This window comes from Macaca thibetana, chromosome 13 (genome assembly GCF_024542745.1).
Source record: "Macaca thibetana thibetana isolate TM-01 chromosome 13, ASM2454274v1, whole genome shotgun sequence".
Classification (NCBI taxonomy): domain Eukaryota; kingdom Metazoa; phylum Chordata; class Mammalia; order Primates; family Cercopithecidae; genus Macaca; species Macaca thibetana.
The window spans coordinates 22,404,559-22,411,418 of NC_065590.1; the positions used below are offsets into that span (position 1 = coordinate 22,404,559).

Genomic DNA, 6,860 nt, shown 5'->3' on the forward strand with positions numbered 1-6,860 from the left:
TGGAACATCTTAAAAAGTAGAATCTTAGTCTCCACCCCAGACCTACTCAGTCAGAATCTACATTTTAACAAGATCCCCGGGTACATATGCATATTAATATTTGAGAGGCACTGCCGTAATGTGAGAGAGTCTTCCAGAGACTTCTTTTTCTGTTGAGGGTATTGACCACTGGGAAAGTGGGGTGAGAGGAAGAGGGAGGACTTCTATGCAGAGCTGGAGAACCCTGCTATATAGAAGGCATTGCACGTGAATCTCACCCACATCCCAGGCCTGTCCAGGACCTGCCCCAGGTAATTAACCGCAAGAGGGAAGTAGTGCATCTGCATGCTGAGATGAATTTCTCATGATGCATATTATGATTTTCCTTACAGATGACCCACAGCATTTTTATGTGAAATGAGTGGATGCATGTTTCTGCTTTCTATGGTAAAGGTAACCGTCCCAAACCATGCCTCCCTAACCTTTATTTTTCATCCTGTTCCTTTTCTGATCTTCCATCTCTCTCTCTGACTTATTTCTGAGCATCATTCTCCAGGGGTCTCATAGTGCTTCTAACTTAAAATCCTTAACACCAAATACATTCCCTTTCTCTCCTCTTCTATCTGTGGTTAATAGTGACACTGAATTTTGAATTAATCTGGTCAATCATTCTACATAGAGTTATGAAGCAACTGCTATGAATTGATCCCTGTTGATGGTTCTGTTCTTAAGGAGCTCCACTCTAATAGGGCAGGTGAACTTGTAAACACAGAATTTCAGAAAAATGTGCTAAGTGTTCTGTTAGGGCAGTGCTGTCATTCAGCAGCCTCTAGTCACATATGGCTGCTGAGTGCTGGAAATGTGCCTAGTCTGAACTGAGATGTGCTCCAAGTGTAAAACACACACCGTACTCTGAAGACTTAGAATGAAAAAAGAATGTAATATATATATTAAGAGACAAGGTCTCACCCTGTCCTCCAGGCTGTAATGCAGTAGCACGATCATAGCTCACTGTAATGTTGAACTCCTAAGCTCAAGATCCTCCTTCCTCAGCCTCTTGACTAGACTAGCTGGGACCACAGACGAATGCCGCTATCCACAGCTAATTTATTTTTCAATTTTTTGGTAGAGATGGGGTCTTGCTATGTTGCCCAGGCTGGTCTGTAACTCAAAGACTCAAGTAATCATTCTGCCTTGGCCTCCCAAAGCACTGGGATTACAGGCACGAGCCACCACACCTGGCCTAAAACGTTAATGTTTTGAAATGTTGACTACATATTAAATTGATACTATTTTGGATATATTGAGTTAAATACAATGTATTAAAATTAGGTTCATCTGATTCTTTGTACTTTTTAAAATGTCGTTACAAGAAAATTCAAAATTGCTTGTGGCTAACAGCATATTTTTATTGAGCAGTGCTCCATTGCTGGTTTGGGAGCACAGTGAAATCACAGAGTCAGGGAAGACTTCAAAGGAGGATGGAGGGGAAATAGAAGCTTTCCAGGCAAAGGAGAGAATTCTCTGTGGCTTTAGCTATTAGGAAAACAGGTGAGTTGAATTAAAGGAAATTAACAGGACTATTGCTTTTTCATTACTAACAACCATATCACCAGTGAGGTCCAGCCAGAGAACAAGAACATATCTCGTCCTGCAGTTCTATTATTGAATGGAGCCCTGCCTGGTTGTGTGGGGCTTTCTGAAGAATCACCCCATCTTTCCTTCAGTCCCTTTCAGGCTGCTGTGAGACAGTGAAATAAAATTCATTTTTAGCTCCAGATAAAGGGTTAAAGATGGTTCAAGGTTTTTCTGTTGACGTTCTGTTTTCCCTTCTAAATGGTGACTTAAAGTCAATCAAATGGCAAAAGGCAAAAATTGCTGATTCTTGAGGCTTTGGCACGGGGGAGGCTGGAGCTTTCTCTCCCTCTTCCTCTCTTCCTCTCATTTTTGTCCCTTAGATAAAATCTGGCACTTGAGAGCCCACATTTATCCTGCGACTGATGTGAGATGGCACATTTATACCACGTGGGAATCTTCTACCCCACATCCAAAACAATGAGAACTGTGGGCTCCGCAGCTGCGAGAGGCCATGCTCTCAGCTGGGCAGCATCTGCCCTCTGTAGCCTGCGGGTCTTTTCATCTGTCTTCTGTTTTGGAAAACACAGGCTTCTGCTGGGAGTCCTGAGATCTACAAAAGAGAAAAGGATGAGACAGGAGCTAGAGACCTAGGTAAAATCCCACCTGATGTACCCTGGATTCATCTTTCAGCTTTAGAGAGAGCCTCTAGGGGAAGATAACGAGATTTTATCTGTGGGCTCTGAGCTGGCTCTGGACAAAATGTGAGGTTTACTCACTAAATATGGATCAAATTATTTCCCTCTGCCAGGCACTGCTTGGAGTGTGAGGAAAGGAAGACAAACCCGACTGTCCTGGATGATAGCAATTTTTATTCCTATTTTATGGATGACAAAACTGAGGTCAAATGCCTTGCCTGCACCACACATAAATGCTAAGTATGTGAGATTATGTGTGTGCTGAGTAGCTGAATTTAAACATTGTACGCTGAATTTAATCATTGTACATATATTGTGACTTCACATTGTACCCCATAAAGATACATAATTATTATTTGTCAATTAAAAATTTAAAAATATAAATGTCTTGCTTCATTTGGTCTTAAAAGCCAGGTCACTTGCCAGGGGTTTGTGGTTTTGTCCTCTGCAAGGTCATAGGAGCTCCCTGCTCCCCTTTGCCTGCTGTCTCCACTCCCACGCTGTTGACACCCCTGGGTGAAGATTTCTTAGCCCAAGAGAAGCAGTTTGGAGCGGCTGCAAGCATCCCCCTTCCCTCTGAGATGGGGAGAGGCAGCCTGGGCGGGCTCTAAACTCCCAGTGTGTGTTTTGAGGCGTCAGGAGTCGGGGGTCAGGTGTTGAGTAAGCACATCCTGCCATGTCTGCCTGACACAGGGCACAGATGGCTGCTTTTTAAGGTAAAGCTAGCGGGGAAACAGCTGACAACAGAACTCTCTTTATTTTGATTCTTCTTTCTTCTGTGACTTAGTGTGTCTGAGACTGGCTGCAAATATGTTTCTCAGATAAAGTAAAATTTTCCTCTACTTTATCAGATAATGCACCATCATCCCCAGCCCACAAAGCCAAACGAGTGCCCCAAGAGTACACATTTTGGGCTGGGTATGGTGGCTCATGCCTGTAATCCCAACACTTTGGGAGGCCGAGGTGGGCTGATGGCCTAAAGTCAGGAGTTTGGGACCAGCCTGGCCAACATGGTGAAACCCTGTCCCTACAAAAAAAAAAAAAAAAAAAAAAAAAAAAAAAAAAAAAAAAAAAAAATTAGCCGGGCTTCGTGGCAGGCACTTGTAATCCCAGCTACTCAGGAAGTTGAGGCAGGAGAATCGCTTGAACCCAGGAGGCGGAGGTTGCAGTGAGTCGAGATCGCACCATTGAACTCCAGCCTGGGCAACAAGAGTGAAGACTTTGTCTCCAAAAAATAAATAAATAAATAAATAAAAATAAAGAGTACACATTTCTTCTTAGTTCTGGTTGCCATGTATATGTATGAAACACTGAAAACCACTTTTGAGTACCAAATTGTGAAAACATCAGACTTTGTATGTAGAATAAGTTGATATCATTTTGGTTGATAAATATTTGTCAAGCATGTGAGGTATTTTTGTTGAAACCCTCTGGCTGGCTGATCTCTCCTTGCTACTCCTTCAGACACGCCAGGGTTTAATGGCTGAAGACCTAAACACTGTGTCAAAGGCAGGTATGAAAGAAGTGAGGAATTTAACCTGTCATAGCACCAAAGAGAAAAGACAGCTGGGGAGGGCTTTAGAAATCTTCCATCCAGGCTTTGTTGGACAGATGTGGAAACTGAGGCCAGAAGGGACGTGGCAGAGTAACCTAGCTTGTGGGGGGCAGGGTTAGGCTGGGAACTAGGACGGTTGATGGCTGGTCTAGCCTAGCCTCTTTCAGGGATCGCACGGTGAAGGGCTGCCTCTCAAGAGTTTATGTCTGTTAGGAGCAGAGAATACAAAAGTCCTGTGGTCCCTTCCTGTGTGAAGATTTGCCATTCAGCTCCTCACTCTGGCCTAGAGAGGTTTTGTTATGCCAGACAGGGGCTCTGAACATCTCTGTCTGTCAGTGAGTGAGAGGCCTATTGGACTTGCTGGCTTCATCAAGCAAGGTGTGGAGAGATGTCAAGAGACCCTTCGGAGGATCCAAATCAATACTAGGCATGAAAACAAAGCTGGCTTTGAAGCCTCTGAGTTAACAAAGGAAAGTTTCTTTGCGCTTAGACAAGTTAGAACCACACAAAAATGGTCAAAAGTGTTTTAGGATCTTTTCCCCCACCTTGGATAGTTTTGGCTTTGAGAAGAGACTTTTCCCATGTTGCAACTGGGCAACTAGGATCTACATAAGGAGGAAAAGTAAGAGTATAAGGTAAATGAGGAGTTTGTCTTGTGTTGGTTGATAATTTACAAAGCTTCCACTCACCTTCTGTCCCAGCACCCAGGACTCATATTCCTCTCTGACTGCTCACTGCTACCAAACCAAGCCACTTTCCTGCACATCAGTCCTCATTCTGCAACTTTGCTTCTCTCACCCAAACTTATATGCACCATGTTCACACACTCCCTAACCCCTTATTCCTTCAAGGCCTTGCTTGAAGTGCTTCATGCCGGTTAAGTAGCTAGTGCTGTACAAGTTTATAGTTTTGGATAAAAATACTTTGCCCTAGGAGGCAATGTATTTGCCTCTTAGTCACAGACTAATGCTCTGTGATTTTGGACAAGCCATTTAGTATCTTGGAGCTTCCATTTTTCTTATCAGTGAATAAGTGATGTTTGCTCTACCAATGCAAGAGGATTGTTGCAAGATTTAAAACCCATGTGAATTAATGAATGTAAAAAAGACCTTGGTCAAACTGTTGCATGCTTTATAATAAGTGAGACAGCACGATTAAATGCCTTAAGTCAATTTTCAAGGCTTATGTCTGGTTAAGGGGTAGATAATTGTTGGTAGATAACCCCCCACCCCCAGATTCACCTGCAAAACTTACATTCCTCCACCTGTGTCTGTTTTGCCCCACTCCTTTGTTTAACCCCTTCCTTGTCTTAGCTTTCTTCTAGAGAGTGTAAGGGGTGCCCCTAGTGACTTAACCTCTTATGCATATTACATTGAGGCAAATCTGAAATGAGTCTCTGCAGAAGGAGAACAAATGCCAGCCCCTGGAGAAGGACCAGCATGCTTTGCTTTTTATTCCTTTCAGGGTTCTGACTGCGGGATTGCATAGTCTAGCGAGGAGATGCTGAGTGCAACTTTTCCTGTTTCTCAGAATTGGTGCCTGGGCGCCCAAAAATGAGGCTGAAAAGGCCCCAAATAACCCATGTTCTAAAAAGAGAAGCCAAGAAATGCACCTGTTTCCCGGCTCAGCCTTCCTGGTCTGTGGTTGCCATCCCGGGTGTCATCCTCACTCTCCACTCTGCCTTCTGGTTGATTGTTCATCGCTGTAAGGGATGAGAACGCGAGGAGGGGAGAGAGTTAATGCTATCGTGAACCTCAGGAGTGAGGTGCTCCTGGAAAGAGGTGTTTCCTACTATCCCTGAAAAAAATATATAGTTTGGATTTGTACCCACCCCCACCATCGAGCTGTCAACCCCCCTCATTAAGACACTTGTACCAGGGAAAAGGAGTGACGGGAATAAAAGACAAGAGCAACTTGAGTCTTCGTTTCACTGTTCACATATCTCTGTCCTGCTTCTTTCCTCACCGAAGTGCTGGGTTTCTCTTCCAAACCAGCTACAATGAGCAGTCTTCATTAGGAAATGGGACTATGGTCCCAACATGGGACTATTGGGGACCCTCTAATAGCCTTGTCCTTGACACACATGACTTTGGCCACCTCAGTAGCAAGAGGCATCTGAAGGGATATGCTCGAGATCCCTGGAGTCCTCAGAAATGTCTACAGGCAGGTGTCCTGGGGTCCTGCATAGAAGGGCACTGGCCAGGCCCTGAGTGAGCTCAGCTGGGCCTCCAGACTCACCTGCGATCACAGCCAGGTCACTCTCCTGGTGCTGATCCCAGCTCCTTTCTGTCACTCTGTAGCCCTCCGGATTTGGGTGTCCTTCGGACTGTCCTGTTGGGAAGCCTTCATCATAGTCCTCACATCGACTGAGCAGCCTGAGCAGGCACCACGTCTGGCTCCTTTTCTTAATGCTCAGCTACTGGATTGTAGTCCCAGAAACGCCACTTTGGCAAGGTTAGACTGCAACGTGTGAGGCGAACGAAGGCCACAAGGTGGCAGCAGAGGATTACCCACTTGCTAGTGGAGTTGGGAGGCTCTATGGGGGTAGGGAAATGGATTTCCTTACCACAGGGCAGGTTGGAAAGCAAGTGAACCAACATTTTAGAGGACTAGGAGATCAATAGGAACAGGTACAGAAAGATTCCAGGAGGGTGTTGAGGTAGGACTTGAATAGAAAGACTAATAATCATGTATTAAATGTTTGTTATGAAGCAGGCAATGCTCTTAGCGCTTACACATTACACGATCCATTTCTTAGAACAACCCTGCAATTATTCCTATTCTGCTTGTGAGAAAATAGAGACTCAGATTGATTGAGTTACTGGCCCAAGTTCACAAAGCTATTAATCAATGGAATTAGGGACAAAACCCACATCTGACAGACTGTAAAGCCTGAGTTTTGAACCTCTATGTTAAACAGTGCAAGCATCAGGATAGACTAGTGGTTCTCAAAGTGTGGTCCTGGAACCCCCTGGGATTGGCATCACCTGGTGACTTGTTATAATGCACATTCTTGGCCAGGCGCAGTGGCTCACACTTGTAATTACGGCATT

The 6,860-nt window shown here is 44.5% G+C and overlaps 1 long non-coding RNA gene across 1 annotated transcript; it reads right to left on the reverse strand.

Annotated features, from left to right (window-relative positions):
- Positions 1 to 1,350: 1,350 nt before the first annotated feature.
- LOC126934167 (uncharacterized) lies at positions 1,351 to 6,270 on the reverse strand. Its single transcript, XR_007718851.1, has 3 exons — positions 6,046 to 6,270; positions 5,420 to 5,509; positions 1,351 to 2,167 (listed from the first exon to the last, which is right to left on the reverse strand). It is a non-coding gene; the product is annotated as an uncharacterized LOC126934167 (long non-coding RNA).
- Positions 6,271 to 6,860: the final 590 nt, after the last annotated feature.